The sequence below is a fragment of the Cavia porcellus genome, unplaced genomic scaffold (genome assembly GCF_034190915.1).
Source record: "Cavia porcellus strain 051 isolate PalLab524CR breed Dunkin Hartley unplaced genomic scaffold, mCavPor4.1 scaffold_2, whole genome shotgun sequence".
Classification (NCBI taxonomy): domain Eukaryota; kingdom Metazoa; phylum Chordata; class Mammalia; order Rodentia; family Caviidae; genus Cavia; species Cavia porcellus.
Window position 1 is genome coordinate 18,022,069 of NW_026947485.1, and position 20,634 is coordinate 18,042,702.

Sequence of the window (20,634 nt, forward strand, 5' to 3'; positions counted from 1 at the left end):
TCCCATGTAGAGGAAACCTAAACCAATTTAAGAACATGTGATAAAAATTTCTTTATTAGACTAGAAGTTAAGACATCAAACACTTTTAAAATAATGCATTAAACTTGTGAATTTAGAAAGATATAATATCCAGATTTATGAAGCCAGGGATTTAGTTCAGTGGCATAAGCACCCGTCTGGCAAGTGTGAAGTCAGGAGTTCAATCTCTTGTAATGCCCAAAAATGTAGACCTTGGGGATAAGGGTACTTGCACATAGTGTTGACTGAAATGTGACCTTTTGTAACTTTTTAAAGTAAATTTCAGTATCTACTATAAACCTAAAAACTGCAGTATCTATTGCACCCCCCAATTAGACCAAATGATCCTGATTTGAAAAATGAACCCCCAAAACACCAAAGCAGTAGCTTATATTGAAATATTTATAAAGGTAAAAATCTGGAAGGAACTCCATCTGCCAGTAAACAAACAGTGTAACAAAGCATGCTACTGTGATAATTTGAATTCAGTTATGATTAGGAACTGTTATGCTTATGTATGATTCTACACTGTTAAAAAGGGTGCTTCTGGGGCTGGGGATTTAGCTCAGTGGCATAAGCACCTGCCTTGCAAGCAGGTGGTCATGAGTTCGATCCCTGGTACCCCCCCCTCCAAAAAAAAAGTGTGCTTCCTTGGTTCTTGAACTTAAGATTCTATGAAAATTCCCTACTGCAACACAGACTGCTAGGTAGCTCCGTGATACCTGATTTAATGGATTTTCTCTTGGTACAGGGAGCACTTAAAGTGGAAATTCTGTTGCATATCTTGTATAGTATGTCTCTTAGCATATCTCTAAGAAACCAAAGGAGGCCAACAAAGTGAGCTAATGCAGTTATATTTTGTTTGACCCACATAACCAACAATCATGAAGAACTCATTGTCCACATTTAAAACTCAGATTGAACATAAAAATCTAGACTTTAAAAATCTCTGGGAAAATTTAAAAATATGATAATCTTGGGCACAAATCCTCATGAGGTGACTGCCAGTATGGCTGAGCTCTTTGTAAAGGGGTACAAGCTCTCAGTTCACCATGACCCATACTCTTCCCCAGTTCCTGTTCCTCTTCTGCATGATCTATTAGCTCTGTAATGATTCCATCCACAGTGTCTACTCAAAATAGTATGTTAACTGAAAAAATTCAAGAAATAAGACTATACAATATCATATAACCTGTTGTTAAGAAGGAAAAAAGTATGCTAGGGTTTTAGCTCTGTGGCATAAGCACCTGCCTGGCAAGTACAAAGTCATGAGTCTGATCCTTGTTATCAAAAAAAAAAAAAAAAAAAGAGAGGATAGTAACATACAAAAAGGTAAATATATATACATATATATGTGTGTGTGTGTGTGTGTCTACAGTACATATATTCTCTTAGACCTTCTGTACTTCTAGTTGCCTTCTTCATGTTATTTTTTAACTGAAGGAATATTTTTCTTTTTTATTCTTTTAATGTGAGACCTACTTATTGCAGAAGAATACTAAATAACAAAACACAAGAAAAATGAAGACATTAAAGTTCACTCATCCTGTAACCATCTACCCAGAAATTAACAGTTAGTAAAATGTTAACACATTTCACCAACCTCCACTTGTAGTTATTTTTAGAATGATCCTGAGAGAGTCGTCTGGTTGCCCAGATAAAGATAAATTGATGACAAGACAAAAAAAAAAAAAAAAAAAAAAAAAGGTTTCAAAGTCAGTTGTAGAAATAGAATTTTGTTTTCCTGAGTTACAGCTCGACTTAGCGTGATTTAAAGCAGTAACAATAAAGTTAACTTTTGCAGCCATGTTGGTTTATGGTTGTAATCTTAGCTACTCTGAAATCTGAGGCAAGAGAATCCCAAATTCAATGCCATTCTGGACAATTTTGAGAAACTGTGTCAGAAGTTTTTAAATTGGCGTAGGCATATAGCTCAGTGTTCCCTGGATGCAATCTCCAGTGTCATAAAAAAAGAAACGAATGAGAAAGAGGGAGGGAGGGGAGAAAGGGAGGGAAGAAGAAGGAAGGAAGCCAGTGAAAGGGAGGGGAGGAGAGAAGAGGTGGGAGAAGGGTTAAGGGGGGCGGAGGGAAGGGAAGGGCAGAGCATGGAAGCAGGGAGGCAAGAGGGAAGTGAATTTTCAATAGGCACTAAACATTGGGCTGGCTTCACAAAGTATCTGTTGGAATCAATTTGTTTTCAACATTCCTGAAGTCCAAAGTAACATCAGGATATCTCTTTCTTGTCAGTTCTCACAACTGGGATTTCTCCATAGCTTTATACTGTGGGTTTATTGCTATGTTTTTATTTAATAAACTCTTTGCAATCTTACGCTCTCAGTCACTGGCACATTGAAGGTGTTTATGGTAGTTCAGACAAATGGATTAATGATAGGATCACATGCTTCTGAACTGTCTGTCTCTGGAATATAAACAAATTCCAAATATTTACCCAAGCAACACGTAGGCAATGGCTACTCCAAAGAAAAACCTACAGAAAAATTACTGGGCAACTGGAAAGGCTAGAGTGCTTTGGTGTGAATAACTATATGATTTTATATTTATTTCTGATAAAAGATTTCATGTGCTTTTTGTTTATATGCTTTGGTTTTGTTTTGAGACAGGGTTTCATTATGTAGTTCAGGGTGGTCTTGAACTCACAGCTCAAGGATGTAGCCATTCTGATCTCAAACTCATAATGATACTCCTGCCTCAGCCTCTTAAATTCTGGGATTACAGGCATCTATCACCTTGCCTGGCTTCAAGTGCTTTTTTGGTAGTAAACATGCAGTACTTTGACAACATACACAGTAGGTAACTATGTACAGTGATTGTGATAATAATTACTTTGGTTGTAATAATCATTTCACAACAATGTACATACATATCAAACTATCTCATTATACGATTTAAAGAAACACCATTTTTAGTTGCCAGTCATGCCTCAACAAAGCTGGAAAAGCAAAAACTAGCTTGCTTTTAAAATTGCCAAAAGAAAACGAAAAGCTGCACTGAGCTAAAAATAATTCTCTAATATGCAGGTTTCTTTCTTTTTCTCTTCTGGCACAGAAACACATTCTTTTGATTTCTAAGGATATTTATGAGACCAACAGCAAAGTATCTGAAGTCTATAATTTAGAATCAGGGTTTACTTAAATGACTGTGACCTCTTTCTCTCTGTTTAAAAACAAAGAGTTTCTACTACTGGCTCTTGAAATACCTTTCAAAGTAAATCTCTTAATTTTCAACAACAATAACAAAAGCAGTTGCAAGTAAATTTGGCGTGAGACTATCCTATATTTGGAATCTGGCTCCAAATTATTTCATCTCTCCAAGTATCCATTTCCACATCTGTACAGTAGATACACAGCCTGTTTTCTAAAATGGGCGAAAGGAAGACATGAGATAACATGTATTTAAAGTGCCCAGCTACTTTGGTACTCTCAAAGTTTTCATTCTTGCACGTTTAGAAGTTTTCTCCAGCAGCTGTCAGCAGACACCTCCTGTTAGGGAAACCCTCACTAGGCTGGTGCCATTGAGGACTCTCCCTGTGACAAGAAGGGTGGCTTCTCGGAGGGTTCTTGACATGGTGGACAGCCTGACTTTGGCCCAACTTAAAACCATTTCCTGGTAGGGTCCAATTCCTGGTCTTGAGTAGAGCTTTCTGTGTCTCAGCTCCTGAGACAGAGGTCTAAGACACCAGAGTCCCCTCTTTGGTCTCCAGTGGTCAGCTGACCTGGTGCCTGTGACAGCACCCCCATTATCTTGCAGTTAAGCTCTCCTTACTTATTTCAAAAGCCTGGCACAACAGGAGACTTAGTCTCAAGAAGGTAGAATATAATAGTGATCCAAACCAAACAGTTTCTAAAAGGGGGCAGAAGAATGGCCTTGTGTCCATCACTTCCTTAAAACCTAGAAAGTCTCCTCTGAATGAGGGTCACCAATGGTATTTAAGTCAGCTTCTTGGTATTTGAAGAACAATGTGTCTTTGAACTTTGTAATAGTGATTTCACTTCTTTGTGATCTTCCTGAATTCCCTTTTATATTTAAAATGTTCCTTTTGTCCTGAGTTTCTTCTCAAGTTTAAAAATAGCCGTTTGACTACAGGCATTTCATGTGAGCACATCAAAGAAAGCTACAAATCTTTGTATCTCTGTGCCACACTCTAAATAAAACTCAGGATTTTGTTCTTATTTCACTTGTAGACTATAAGTTGATATTACTTTTCACTTATTTGTGTTAAAAACATAACTGCTCATGGGTTTATCAAACATACTTGGACACAGCATGGTTCATCAAGAGATAAGTTATTTATGAATGAGAGTCTTACCTTTCTTAGAAGTGATTTGCACATGATGTTTCTGACATCTTTTGAGTCAATAAAGCCGAGCAGTATTGTAAGAAGAGCAATGGGGAAGCAAAATCCCAATGTTTCAGACTAGTATATGGAAGGGACCTCAAAATCATCCTTGCCTTTAAAGGTTAAGACATTCTTTGGTGTGTACACACATGTTACACCCACTCCTACCAGATCTACTCTGAATTCTTAAAATAGTGTTATCAGTTAAAATAGAGGGAAAGGCCGTGACATTTATTATAAATAGCTCTGGTTATTGGATCCATTTCTGATGTAATAGGGTATAAAAGCGCTTGGATTCAGATCCTGTAATCTTAGCACAAGGAAGAGAGATCAGTAACTCATTTAGGCTATCAGTGACACAACTACTCTTATTTTCCAACACGTAGAGCTGTACTTAATAAAATCTCATCAATTCTTGCTTCAGACAGCTGACCATTGGTCAGGAACACTCTGAATTATTATTTCTTAAACTACCTCCATTGAAAGTCTTATGGTAGTTCTCTATCACTGAGTTAGAGACGGCCCCCAAATTTGGCAGATTAAATCAATTCACATTAATTATTTCACAGGTTCTGTGTCTTGAGAATCCTAGAGCAATTCAGTTGGGAGGTTTTGGCTCTGAGTTTCTCTTGAGTTAAGAGTCAAGCTGTTGAGAAGGGCTGAGTCATCTGGGGCTGGGAAATCAGCTTCCAAGCTCACGTGGACTTGGCAGGTCTCAGTTCCTGGGCGCCTGTTGGCGTACCCCTCAGCACGTTGCCATGTGGCTTCTCCATAAGGCTGTTGATCATGTGGCTTCCCGTGTGGGTAAATCCAGAGAAAAACTCAAGATAGAGGCCACAATCTTTAAAATCTTATCTTCAAAGTGACCTGCCATGACTTCTGTTATATGGTATTGATTACAAAAATCAACCTTCCCATATGGTCAGAGAAGGCCAAAACTAGAAGGCTGGAGTCGCTGGTGACTATCTTGCACACTGATTAAATGTTTTTTTTTTTTTTTTTCTTCTCAAAATGTCTAAACTATCGCAGATAAAGCAAATTTATTTGCTGTCCTTATTTACACAAACCTGCTTTTCTATTAGAACTAAGATTTTAGCACAGGGATTTTATCTTACGTATGACTATATTTCTATTACCTAACAAAGTGGTTGCCAAATAGTAGTAGATACTCAATGACTATTTGTTGAAAGAATTAATAAACACTCTATTTTTGGATCTGGAAAAGTCTAGGAAATCCAGAACTTAAACATACACTATCAGCCAGGGATTTGACATCTTAGGGTAAAAGATTTGCTTAGTTAAAACTAAACTAAATCTATAATGCTGAAGTTTGAACTTATTTCTTCATTTTAAATTCTCTGTGCAGTGTTCATCATCATTGAAACACTGTTATATTACAAACACACAATAATATAGCATCTCCCACCAATCAAGATCAGAATAGACGCATAAAACTGCAAAACACATCCTCAGTGGGGTCTTCAGTGAGCCCATTCACATTTCCCCTATTGAAGAAAAGGCAACAGGTCCCAAAAGAAATCACTTTTGCTGAGATTTCTCTATAATCGGGCCAAAACCAAGCCCAACCAGTTTAGGTATAAAATCTAACAATTCAAGAACTTGGGGAAAAAAAATAGTCAACAAGATATTTATTGTATTCCTACAAAGAAAATCGATTATTCCTTTTACCTTGGCCTTCACTTTTTTTCCTGTTTGTGAAACTCACCCCTCTACTTTACCTCATTTTCCTTCTGCTTTGCAAAATTGATGTTCTTCAGTTCACAAGTCACTAATAAAAACACAAACCCTTACTAAGGTGGTGCACACCTGCAAGCCCAGACACTTGGGAAGCTAAGACAGAAGTATTGCAAGTTCAAGCCCAGCCGCCTTGCCAGCTTAGTGAGTTATCAAGACCTGATCTTAAGGTAAAATAAATAAATATCTAAATAGGCTTGGGACTGTAGTTCAGTGTGAAGGGCCTGGGCTCAATGTTTAGTATTAAAAAAATTAAAATCTTCAAAATTTAATTTTGTGACACTTTTTTTTAACACTTCTATCTCAATTGCTACCATATTAATGGGTTTTATTTTCATCATAAAACAATTGTTCGGGGTAAGATGGAACCTATTGCTCTTTTCAATAAACCCTTTCAGACTGTCTATGGTAAGGTATTGAATTCTACTTTGCTTCATTTTTGCTTTCAATTTGCAAAGTTTTACCTCTTACATTTGGAATTTGGATCATTGTTATGATTTTCTACTGAGTCCTCTCCATTTTTCTAGTTTGTTTTTTTGAGGGGTATATCTATGCCTCTGTCTGTCTGTCAATCTATCTATCCATGGCCTTTGCTGTGTTGAAGATTGAGCTCAGGCTCAGGGTAGACTAGGTAAGTCTCCTGCACTGCTCCCTGCCTTACCCCCTTTTTTTCTAACCCAACAGTAGAGCCGCCCTGTAGGCACAATATTCTGCAGCCGTTCAGTAATTCTGCTTTCATAACATACATTACCTAATTTAGTTTAGAACTAAGTGATGTCAATGTGAATTTTGCATGAATAAGAACTGCAAACGAATCTGTTCAAATTAAATGAAAATTAAAGAGACATTTTCAAGGACATTTGTTCTAAAAATTGATCTGCCTTGCAATTAGCCTCATGTGAAATTATTTTTCAGCAGTCATGGCAACGGCAAGTAGCCGCTAGCCCAAGATGATTATGGCAGATCATTTTCTAGGAATTTAGAAAAATTTAGGTTGCAGAAGTTTTTTTTTTTTTTTTTTTTTAGAATTAAGATAGTTTTTCGTAACTTTGAAATGTTCATTTGTAAAATGTAGGCTGCCGGAGAGGTTCTAGGAAAAGATAGTTAGCAGAAATCTACCCTATGTTAGGTAGGACAGTAGACTTCTCCTAGACTACATGCAGTCTCTGCTAGTTCTTTGAAACAACACTTCCATGGTAGTGCTGGCATCCTATTTCACTGGAGAGAAAACAGATGCTCAAAAGTGAAAGGATTCACCCAAAAGGAGGAACCAGCCGGGGGGCCAGCTGTGGACAATGGCTCACGGCTTGCTTCAAACTCTTCCCAGTGTGTAGTCTGAACAAGTTACACAGCAAGCGCAAAGACTTGTTTCTCAAGGGGTGGCTTTAAAGGAAGGCTATTATCTTGGGTTGCTAACAGATGTTATCTGGAAAAGTCTGACCAAGAGTTGATAGGGAAAGTTTGAAAGATTGAGAAATGCTGGGTTGAACAGCACTGATTTAAAACAAAGGGAATGGAACAACAACAACAAAAAAAATATGACAAAGAAGTCCCCAGGCACTTATCAGAGCCTTTAAAATGCTAATATTCCCCGGACTCAACTCTCAGCGTGAGGGTTTGGTGGTTTGGGTAGTTTGTTTGGGAAATGGCTCTGGGAGCTGGCATTGGGGTGTGGGGGTGTGGTTAGAGACTGAATATGCTAAACTTTCCAAATGTGTCTGGTCACCTAACAGTTTTCTCCTGCCAAGGCAACAAGTAGGATTAGTGCCCCATGGATTATAGCTTGTGAAATACTTATTTACATTATTAGAACAAGAAAATGCTGTTGAGATAGTGTAGCAGTACAGTGCCTAATTGTCCTGATTCCGTATCACCATGTAGACATAAAAGATGCTTCTGCTAAAAAAAAAGACTGGGGCTGGGGATTTAGCTCAGAGGCATAAGTGCCTGCCTTGCAAGCGTGCAGTCATGAGTTAGGTTCCCTGGTACCGATTTAAAAAAAAAAAAAATGGCTATAAGAAATCATTATCAGTCAGTGTTATCTGAAAAGTTCAAGCCCATCTGGAAGTTCATCTTTCTCTGACTTTTTTCTCCTCTCTTTGTTTTCCTTCTGCAGAGCCCAAAATCTGGCAGATTCAAGCACTTCTAACCCAGATGAACCCCCTCAGGAAAATGGAGAAATTGTTTTATGAGACCTCTGTAGAGATTTGATGGTTCTCATCAATTCATTCAGATTTTGGATTGATAAAATTTAATACCTATAAAAACATATATGTGACTAACATAATAATAAAATAAAACAAATAATAAATAAGAGATAGTTAACATTTTATTTCACCAGGCAACAACAGAATAATTAAGTAATGTAGCAACTATGATGATTGATGCAATTTTCAAAATGATAAGTGTACATTTTAAGCATTCTTACTAGATTAATGGTAGCTAAGATAATGCATATGGTATGTTAGTTACTTCATCGCCTTGATTTAGCCATTTCAGAATGCTTATGCAGTGTAGTTCAAAACATCATGCACATGACAAATATATAATATTGTCAACCACAGCAACAAAAAGGTGGTATAGTAGGATTTTCTGTCTCTGACTACCAAGTTGTTTTAGAAGAAAATATACTTTATGAAAAACTAAAGTACAAAGAGCGTATATATACTTAGAGTAAGTCCTGTACTTTAAAATTGCTAACCTTGTAACATAAATGTAAGTATATTTTTCAAATGACTTCACACACGTGAAACTTTTGTCTAGGCAATTGGTTATAAACAGAATTGCAAAGCTACTATTCTATTTTCAATTCTCAAATCAAACACAAATCCCCATTGCTTTGTTTAAATTCTCTGTTATTTTTTTCAATATGGGAAAAATATCTGTAACTAATACCTTAGTTCTTGAACCCTTCTGTTTGCGGGCAGTTTGGTGCCAAACAGAAACAGCAAAATTTTCCTTCTGTTCGAGACTGTTCTATCAGGTGGTGAACGTGACTGTGACCAGCTTCCCCAGCATTGCAGAATGAATTAAGTTTGTAAACAAAGGTACCACGGTACTTCCATACGTTATATATTGTATAATACAGGACAGTATCCTGGAATCTAGTGTAGTATTATTTGTGCAGCAATATATAAGGATATCCACACAAAATGTCTAATATACATTATTAGGAGGCCTAATCATTCCGATGATGGACCATCAAAATTACCTTTCCGTTTTCAGACTGTCTTTGGATTTATGTTATTCACTCCTGCAAACAAAGAAACAGTTTCTTCATTATTTTGATCTAGCAAAAATATTTTTCAGCCTTAAAATTTATGAAACTGACCTCAGTTATGTTTCATTGCATCTTCAAACAGTTTCTCCCATGATTCTGAGTGTGGGCTTTAGCAGAAATGGGTATCTAAGAAAGGAGGAGTCTAAATTCATCTTGTTTGGGAAGAGAAGACTGAAAGCCACTGCGCAGGAAGAGGAAGGATGTGAGGTCACAGGGAGATAACAACACAGGGAATGGCGTTCACAGGACGCTTAGGAGTGGCTGACTGCGGCCTTTGGCTGTTCACGGGAGGCTGCGACTCATGGCCGCAGAACACAGAATGCTCCTTTTGGACTTTCATGGACCCCACGTTCTTCTTCCTTATGTGGGGGGCGGATGCAGTCGTTCCTGTTTTTTTTTTTCCTTGCCCCCCCCCCCCATCCAAAGAATGTAAGGAACTAGGAAATTTAAAACTGGTCAGTCTTACAATATAAATGAAACTTTAGATCATTAAAGAAGTACATATTTTCTCACTGATTTCTATCAACATGAATCCTTTATTAATGTGCAATGAGTATAATCAATTTTTCATTTCGAAATTTTAAAAAGGAACAAGAAGGCAGAACAAAGACTGTGTGGGAAAGAATTGTTACACACCATTTCAATTACATTTGCTCTGTGTACTGTTGATTCTAAAGAATGCCGTAAGTGCTTCTCACTGAGAACACTGGGAGACAGAAAATCAGTCCTTCGTATTTTCAGAACCTGAGACCAACGCATCAGAGAAGGGCTCAGGCTGTCCTGCTACATAAAACAACAACAAAATATTTGCAAGTTAGGCTGCCACCCACAGCCCAGCACAAGCTTGTGTGCCAAGCAGGAGCAGCGCTGGCGGCCAGAGGAGCTGGGCCCACAGAGGCAGGAAGGCCCAGGGCCAGTGGGGAGCTGCGCTGAGGGCCAGGGCAGAGGCTGCTTTTGCCTGCACCCGGAACAGTGGCGGCCTCAGGCCAGATCCGGGTGTGCGGCACCTAATTCCCCTCTCTCACCTTCTCCCCAGTCGGGTCTCCAGCTGGCTAAAACTTCTGTCAAAACTAGACACCCTCAGGACAGGGGAGGAGTGCAGGGGTGACCTAGGGAATGAATTCTGTGCTCCTTAGGGTCATTGGGTGTGGCTCACTTTTAGCAAGTGCTACCCACCTAGTGCTCCCCAGGGCAGGAACCGCGCTCCGCCCCACCTTGCACTCCTGTGCTCTCCACTGGGTGCTCTGGTCTCTGGTCTGAGCGCCTCTTCCATATTTTCCTCTTTTGCAATTGCCACTAAGCCAGTGGGGTATCTAAAGGAACAAACACACACACAGAATTCCTTGTGTGACCTATTTTTTTTTTTTAAATAAAGAATTGTTTAAAAAAAAAAAAAAGTACTACATGAGCATTGCCTTTGCGCTTCCACGAGTAGGACGCGTGACCCTGGAAAGCGCCCGGTGTTGGAGGCTAAGGGCGGAGCTTCCAGGCTCATGGGGCTCTTCCCCATTCCAATCTATGCTCATATCTCTAAGCTAGAGAAGGCTGAGATGCCTGCCTGACAATGAGACACCTCGCTGTCTCATTCCAGAGGCTGACTTGTATGCAACAGGTCTCTAACCTAAAGAAATGGCATATATTTACTGGTAGAATCCCAAGAAGGAGAATTTGGATTTTTCTGTTTGGTGAAATAGAAAGTAGCTATTAATATTAGTGAGGTTTCTACATTTTTATAAAATATTTATTTCCCTACTGAATAGAAGGCATAATTTCTGGGTCTCTAAAGGAAAGAGTTGAGAATTTTAAGGCAAGAGCTTAAAAATGGCTTCTTTAGGATACTTCTGTTTGAGCATATAAAACATATGTCTTTAAATATAAAGAAAGGGTGAAGGAAATGTATTCATGACATATTTGTCTATGCATAAAATGTCTTCCTGTGGTTTCATTGCTTGGTCTATTTTCTGCAGGTTAAGAAATTTTTCGGTAAAAATGTAAAGTTTCCTGGACGTGCTGCACCCCCCCTCCAACACTACCTATTTTGTGTTAGTTGGTTGTAGTATTGTTTCTTTTGAGTGAGGAAAAGAAAAACGCTTCCTTTGTTGGCTGAATATTCTTGTCCTCCAGTAAGCACAAAGTGTAGTCAGAAACATACACTGAAACAATTGATCCACTGAATTTCTTCAAATGAAAGATAAATATCATAAAATTTTCTGTGTTCCAAACTACAGCTTCATGGAACTCAATGATGTCTGTGTCAGCTTTATAAACTTCAATAGGAATCATCACAGGTCTGTTTTCTGTCTCAAAGCATGAAAACAAATACAAGTGTTAGCAGTTAAGTATCTCCATGTCATTAGGGCATTGAAAATAATTTCTATTGATAAAGACAAAAGTGGGAAAAAATACGTGTATGCATTATGATATTCCAGTGATTAGACAGATTTACTGAATGAACTTTAAATTCAAAAGAATATCAGTACTTTGATATTGTGGGCTTTTGCTGAGCGCCTGACTCATGGCTGGTGATGCCTCTAAATGATATTTAAAAAATCATAAATGAGAAACAAGCATTGTTTGTTTTTAGTGACTTTAATACGCTATAAAGGCTACAGGATGACACTTATTTTAACCATTCTGCTGTTGTCTAAAATATTTTCAGATCTTACCCTTTGTACTTTTCATATTTTAATTTTAATACAAGAGAATATTTGCGTGTGGTGGTTTGGTTGGTTGGTTGTTTGTAAGGAACGAGCCATTCAGAAGGCATCTTGAAAATAAAAGGTGAGTAATTTTCAATTTTTTTAAATTAATTAACTAACTTTTGTAGCACTGGAGATCAAGTTGAGGTTGTCTGCCTGAGGTACTCACTGCTGGGCTATGCCCCCAGCCCTCTTTGTTTAACACTGACGCACATTTTATACACTAACATAGGGTATTACTTCCCTGATTAACTCAGAAGGAGTGTAAGGATGATAAAAGGGAATTCTGGAAAGCTAACGGAAGAGTCCTTACAGTGACTGCTTTGACACTTCTGCTTTTATACAAGTCATAGTGAAGAGAGCATCTGTACGTATTTATCTAAACCAGGGAAATAAAATATTTATTCTATAAAAGACAATGTAAGTCCGTGGAAGCCTTTTGAGCCTCCCATTACAATCCTTTAAATTTACAGCTGACAACACTGAAAAATCAGAGGAGTCAAGAAATGTAACCAAGGCCTCTGAATCAGGGTCAGATTGAGACCAGAGCCGGGACGTGGGGAGCACTGTATGGTTCTCTTCCTGTCACACACCATGAAGGACCCCAAGGCCACAGGGCTGCTGCTTAAGATAACTGAGCTTCCAGCGGGGTGAATCCCCCAAGGGTTTAGTGACATACAAAGAAAATCAGAAGACATGTTTTTTACTTTTTGTTTTGATTTGTTTTAGGGTTCATCTCTTGATTTTGTAAAAATAAGTTTTGAACTTCAAATCTTTCTAGGCATTGGAAAATTCTAGAGGATTTTTACGTGCAGAGTAATTACCTGTGGAATCCACTCTAACAACATACAACACTGTTTTCATTCTTTTGGAACATATGTTGATATGGTATATATTTTGAACTTTGTTTTTTCTTGTATGTATCAGAGGACAATAACTTTAATTTCATTATTCAGAATTATGTTTCTAGTACATTTTCAAGGGATGTACTTATCACTTAGTATTTTTGGCCTTTATAATATCTAATAATCTGATTCAAAGCTTCATCTTGCTTGGCTGGTAATGATCCAATCTCATTTCTTTTGGCAACATCTGCCCACTTATGTAGTGCCACACAAGAACTCAGAAGTTTCTCGAGAAAACTGAAAACTTTGGGAAAGCTTTAGTACCTCAATAAAGCACAATCACAATGGCAACACCTAATATAGAAGTCTATCTCTTTTTGAAGGTAGATAGCAGTAGGCCAAAGAAGTCTTTTTTAAGTCTTTCAAAATTAGCCTTCAGAAGTGCCCTGTATTCAGTCTCCCTGAGTGAGTTTTCCCATACTCTGGTTTCTCAGCAAGGACAGGGGTGTGGATGTCTTAGCACAGCTTCCGGAGACCTCTGTCTGCTTCCTAGTCAAGTCGCCTTTTCTCTCCTGGCTTTGACACCTCCCAGACACCTTTCTCATTTCCCTCTTCAGCCTACAGCATCACTTGTCAATATGTTGAGGCTTTGGGAAACAAAAGTAGGGCAGGGAGCTCCTCTTCAGCTAGCAAAAGGAACACAAATTCAGGCTGCTTTTTAAAATGAGGAAGAATGGGGAAGATGGGGATAAAACAACAAATAACTCTAATTTTGTGTGATCATTTCATAGCAGTGAAAGCAAACACGGTTAATAACATACGTATCAAGTATACTTCCATATACATTGTGAATATAGTCCAGTTTTGTTTTGGTTTGGTTTTTAATATGGGCTTCTTGCATGGCTTGTTTGAAGCTCGTAGATGAAAAGGATACCCTTACCACAGCCTCTGTGAAGCTGGGATTATTGACATACACCAGACTTGCATTTTGATTCTTGTAGATATTCATATCAAAACATAAGGGTTCAACACAAGTGTCCACTGCTACAGTATCCAAGCATCAGAACATCAGTGGGGACTCAAGGGGGACACTGCACATATCCTTTCATTTTCTAGGTAACAAAATTAAGATCCAGACTGGGAAGAAGACTAGCTCTTTCTTACCATCGCATACTTTGTTACCTGAATATATTTAGTGGTTATTTTTTCCATAATTCTTTTCTTTTTTGATACAGGGTCTCACTATATAGTTATCTTAGGCTGGCCTTGAACACACTCTGTAGCCCAGGCTGACCTTAAAGTCGTGCCAGTCTGCTACCTGCCTCAGTCTCCCAAGTGCTAGATTATAGACACAAGTCACCAGGCCAGATGTAAGAATTCCATATTTAATCTTTAAATTTTGCTACAGTAATACATATTCTCTAATTATATAACTTTAATTACCAGCCTGAAAATCTTAGATATGATTCTTGTGCAGTAGTTATTACTGCACATTAATTTCCAAGAAAAAATATAATTTCTTTCTTTTTTTTTTTTTTTTTTTTTTTGTCTTTTTGGGACAGGGTTTGTCTTTCTGAGACTATGAAGTTCAGGCTGGCATTGAACTCACTTGGAGTCCAGACTGGCCTTAAACTCGCAGGTACCCTCTTGCTTCAGTCTCTAGAATACTGGGATTACAGGTGTGCGCCCCCGTGCCTGGCAAAGAAATATAAGTGTTAACTGAACTCTAAATTCTTATTCATTTAAACTTTGAAACACTGGTCCATGTTTTGTAAAAGAGGCTGGAAATTTAACAATCTTAATATGCCAGTATTATTAATACAATATGACTAGCTGTTTATAGATTTTATTAAGTTTGATAAAGTAGCAAACTTTCTGAATTCAGATTTATAATGTGATCGGCAAATTGTCTTTTACAAAATTTTACGTAGATTATAAGCAGTCATGCCAGGAGGCAGTGCCTGGGTAAAATCATTAAGTGTTGACTATTTTAATGGCATCATTTTCACATAGAAAGTGAACTTAAATGTGTGAGAAGTTCCTCACTGTGTTTATATAAACATGTTCTATGTGGTTTTACTTAAGAAAGGGTTTATTGAACATGTAATTTTTGGTAACACAGATCACAGTCTACTAAGGTAACTTAAAACTTCAGGTCTGAGCAATTTTCTGGGTCTGAAATTTCATCATTGAAGACTAAACATTGTACCTTTCATTTTTCTGTTTGGTGCAAACAGGAAACACAAATCCTAAGTCCATTAATACTTTAATGGCTCACATGAATGACAGTATAATTTCTCACACCATTATGAGACATGACTGAAAAGTGTGGTAAATGTTTACATGTATTACAGGGAAAGGCACATTGCCATTAATTGCCCCAGAGTACATTCCCTCCGTTTTCAACACTTACCGGTTGTCTTTGCCATTTTCTGAAGCAGTTGTTCAAGTGCTACTTCCTGAGTGCCTTTCCCTGTGCCGCTGGGGCAGCCTCGCTGTCCTGGCTTGATTCCAAACCTTGCCCTTTCCTGGTCATTTTTGACTTTGGAAAAGAGCTGGAAATCAGACAATGCCAGATTTGGAGAAAAATGGATCAGAGCCCAGTGGAATGCGTTGAGGAACCATTGGATGGCTCTTGGCAGGAGCCTTGGTTGTATTTTTTAATTACACCTCCTGAAGACACTTTTGAAAGAGGACTCGCTTTAGAAAGTGGCAAGAACAATGATATAAGTGTATTCAAAATAAAGGAAGTACAATGAGAGCGATTAATGGTAATGTGTCTTGTACTGTAATAAACGCTTTTTATTCAAATAGTCACTATACATTTCCATCTTCCTTTGTAGACTGTTGTAAAAAAGTAGTTAATGTAACCAGACATATAAACTTTATCTTGAATGGAATATTGAATATATGTATTTTTCCATTTTCATAATTCATATGCAGAACATAAATGTGAACATATTTAGCTTTTCTTATTCTCCTAAAATTGTGCCTGTTATAATACAAAACACTTCGTTATCTTTAGAAATTGACTGTTTTGAAACATATGCATTTTTAGATATTAAATATAAGTGCCTACATATAAAAAAGTAACTGAGCAGATACATGTCATTGGATCGTGGGTCTCACATCTTCCTATCTTCCCCCTGCTTTTACGCAGTTTACCACAGTGCCAGCAACACATCAAGAAGACAACCTGGGGTCTTAGGTTGTTGCCGCTTCTTTAATTTGGCTCCCAGAAGGAACTAGCATGAACAAAACATTAACTCAACTGCTGATCTGTAGAGAAGCATTCTGAACCTCACATACTTTAGCTGATCGAGTCCTCTAACCATGAGGATGGATACTCCTGAAACTATGTGATTATTGATTATGAAGCATTGTTGCAAATTTCCATAACAGTTAAGAAAATTCATGGTAAAATAAAAATATAAATCATTTAGACACAAAATGAATCGAACACATGTCTGGTCATTTTTAGCTGTTTAATTTGGACTGATCTTTGGGATTCGTATGTTCTCAACTGTACTGGTAGTACTGAGTGAGGTGACTTTTTTTTTTTTTTGTCTTTTTGTTTTTATCGGTACCAGGGATCTAACTCATGACCGCACACTTGCAAGGCAGGCACTTATGCCACTGAGCTGAATCCCCAGCCCCGAGGTGACATATTGAAGTCCCAAATATTGTGTACAGTCGTCTAAATATTGTAATCCTTTTTCTAGTCTTCCTCACATTCCAAAAAGTTATATTTACAATCCCAGTGAGACGTTACTGGAATCCCAGCAAGTTAATTGCAATCTACCACTTCCAATGCAACCCACGGCTAGAGTAAAGACACAGAGACATATTCCAAGTTAAGGGCAGTCAAGGGGTCCTAAATCCAATCCCCATGATGATATGCAGACAAAGGCCCTGATCCTTGGCTTCTCCCAGAATTTAGTATTTTGTGAACAAGGGGGTGGCTTAGGGATGAGTAACAGAGGGGATGGTAGGAATTACATAAGTAACTTAAGCTGGCTGGCCAGGTAGGGAGAAAAGCAACTCTGCAAAAGGCACAGATAAGAAGAATCAATGTGCATAATTCAATTAAGGTAGCAACTGAATTGTTTTAGGAGACTGTTGCTTGGTTTCTGATATGTAAATTTTTTGTGCCCAGGGGAGTGATAGCCTCTTTACCTGGAGGCTCATACTCAGTTGACATTCCTAGAGCTAATGACTCTAACATCCTGAGGTGCTCATGTCTTTTACAGAGAGCACTATGGATGAAACAGGAGACTGTCTGATGGCTTTAAAGATTACATATCAGTACCTCAGCCAGCCTTATTTGCAATGCTTAGAGCCAATTGAAGAGAGAAGGAAATCCCACCACCAGCTCTTTGCAGTATCAGTATAAGGAAATGAGTCTCCATATAATCAAAGTTGCAGCAATTGATTTGCATTCAGTGGACTTGTCTCCCACATCTTTTCCTTTCTTGTTTTGTAGCTCCAGCAGGGCTAGTCATGGCTGTATGGCTTCCAGTCATCTTCAGGTAGTGAATCCTCTTTGACAGGCTGTAATGAAAAAAATTATAAAGAATAGAATGAGCACACCAATTTTAATATAAAACCAAAACTGAGCCTTGAGGTATACAAATGGATTCAGGTGTTCTATAGCATTAGCAAATTTATTCCAATCCTTAATTTGGGTATCAAAGGTAGCTGTCCATTGTGACATGGGCAGCATTAGTCTCTGAAGAGCATCTGTATCCATTTTTTGATCATCTCCCTATGAAGTAGGCTTTTGTTATATGGCAATGGGGTGATACAAAAACATGTCATATTATAGTGACACTTTAAGCCTTGTTGTAACTGTAAGCTTTTAATCTGATCTCCCATTCATAGGACTGATGTCTGTAGAATGCTCACTTGGGTTTAAAACTTTATATCAATCTCTCTCTGAATTTTCCAGCTCTCCTTCGCAGTCCTTGTCCGATTATCTACAAAGTGAACAGTTTGTATTGAATGTGCTAATGCTGTGGAGTCAATAGCTGTACTGGCTATCAAAAGAACTAGGGAAGTAATCCCTGCCATCATCAACCCAAGCATCCTCTTGGTTTGATTGTTAAATCTTTTAATCAAGGTTTCTACCAAGAGGACAGTTGGTGAGTGATACCAAGGCTCCATTAGATTGAGTGGAAGCCAAACTCCAGGCATCCTGCCCATGATTATTATCATGGAATCCTTAGAAAGAAACTCAGGAATGATACAATGGGTTAGATAACAATTAGTGTGTGAGAACATACTTCGTTGCTACTCTATCTATCCTATCAACAGTACGTAAGGATCATAAACACATGTGTTTATTCTTATATACCTATGGCTCTATAAGAGTATTTGACTCTTCCTCCAATAACGAACTGCAGATGCCCTGTCTGCAGCTGTCCTGCATGAAAAGACAGGACTACCTTCCATAAAATGTGCTGTGTGGGTCCAGCTCTGTCATTGATTAAAAAGTCTAGGAATAGGAGAATTGAGGCCTCTACCTGACCATATAATATTATATAAGCTTGTGAGGTTATTGTATTGTCAGGAGAGCCTGGAAAGGAAATCTCAAGCCTATCTTGCCCTTTTCCCGTAAGTAAACCTGTGGGACACCAGTCTATCAAGGGTTAACTGAATCTGAGTATAATCCGCCCATGTTCAGAACTCTGCAAGATTGCCAAGGGCCCAAATCAGCTTCTTCAAAATGAGGAGCACAAGCTACTGAAATACAGATAGGAAGATAGGAATGTTAGGTTTGAATTCTCTAACAAGGTTACCATCTGAGGGAATAGAAGTTAAAGTCAGTAAGGCGAAGTGTTCTTTTGACAGTCCTATCTTCCAAACCTGATTTATAGCAGATGTACATGGGTTAGAGTGTTGCTGTAGTTGGGTTACATATAATGGAGGATGTACAAAATGAGAGGTAATGTTTACTTTAGCTTATTCTTGTAGATGCATGAAAATATGAGGGCCTGGCAGAATAGTAAATGCAGCATTTTTGCTTTCTACAGAATGGAAAATTTCTAGTGGTTTATCCATCTAATTTAAGGGTCTGAACAAAGGTGGATTAGGTATGTAAGCCCACATCTCCTTCCCCTGAACCACAGGAAAACATACGTAGCTGCTAGAAGAGCAAACAATGGAGGAAAATGATCCTCAGGAGATAGAACCAAACTTTGGCTGTTCACTAAACGGCCAGCCTCATGGACTGTCTGCTGCAGGTCTTTCCAGGACAGGGGGTGATGTGTTGTCATGTTGTATGCTTGAAGCCTTGGTAGATGACACTGTAAAAAAAAATTTTAAATTTGCATTATTACATGTTTCCAGCAGATAATGATTATATTGATCTTGGGGAATTGGTACACGTTCATAAAGCATCTTAATTGTTTTTGTTCCCTCTTCTCTTCCCCCTCTCCTCCCATTTCTCTCCACTTTTTGGTCCCATTGCCATTGAAAAAGATCTTTCTGTTTCCTATTACCTTTTATTTTGGTCTTTAAGCACTTTATACTTTGGGTTTCTCCTAGAAGAGAAAACATGTTACATTTAAGTTTATATGCCTGATTTATTTCCTTAACATTATGGTCTCATGGTGTGTCCATTTCCTACAAATCACTCAAATTTATCCTTTATGGCAGAGTAATGCTGCATTGTCTAGATACCACACTTTCTTTACCTATGCCTGTGTCGATGGTCATGTAAACCATTTTCAAAGATTAACCTACTATTAGTTGTGCTGTACACACATGTGTATGAATGTATCACTGAAATATGATGCCTCTGACTCTTTCAAAAAGGTACCATTATACTTCTAATATTTTAAGGAAGCCCACCCTGATTTTCATGGTAGTTATACTAGTTTACATTCCTGCCAACAACTTAGAAGGTTTCTTCTCCCCCCGCCCCAGCCTTAAAAGCATTTGTTATTATTTGGTTTCTTAGTGACAGTCAAATACAAAATGGAATCTCAATATGGTTTTAATTTGTATTTTCTTACTATCCAGAGATATTAAACATATTTTCATATATATGTATTGGTCACCTGTACTTGAACTATAGAATTTTTAGTGTGTATGCAATCACTAACCCAAGAATGACTTTTCATTTCAAAAGTAATTAAAAGAGCAAAAAGATAAGTATTTTATAAGTTGAGTGTCTCTAGAGAACCAATATTGTAAGTTATATGTTACTATTATTATTCACTCTCTGGTTATTTTAGCACAACCATCTTGAGCCCAGAATTATGCCAAGCACTGTGAGGGATCATAAGATAAAGAGGTAAAGTGTTCTTTGCCTGTATGAAGTTAAATACCTAGTCGGGTGTACAGTAATACAAAAAGGAAATTTAGGTATTATAAGAGTTACAAACTCAGAGCTTTAAGAGCATAATCTCCTAGCTGCAGAAATTAGGAAAGACTTTTGAGAAGATGATGTTTGAGCTAGGTCTTAGTAGACATGATGTCGAGAGGAAGAAATTGAAGACCAGTTGCTGAAATAAAGGCAACAAAAAGTTATTTAAAATGATATGTTTTCATATTTCCATGCCATATTATCTGTAAGCAGCAAGATAGAGATAAGGTCAAAAAGAGAGGTAGGGACCGTCTGTGTCGAGGACTTTGGTCTACAGGCAGGTTGAGAAGCTTAGACTTTTTAATACAGAG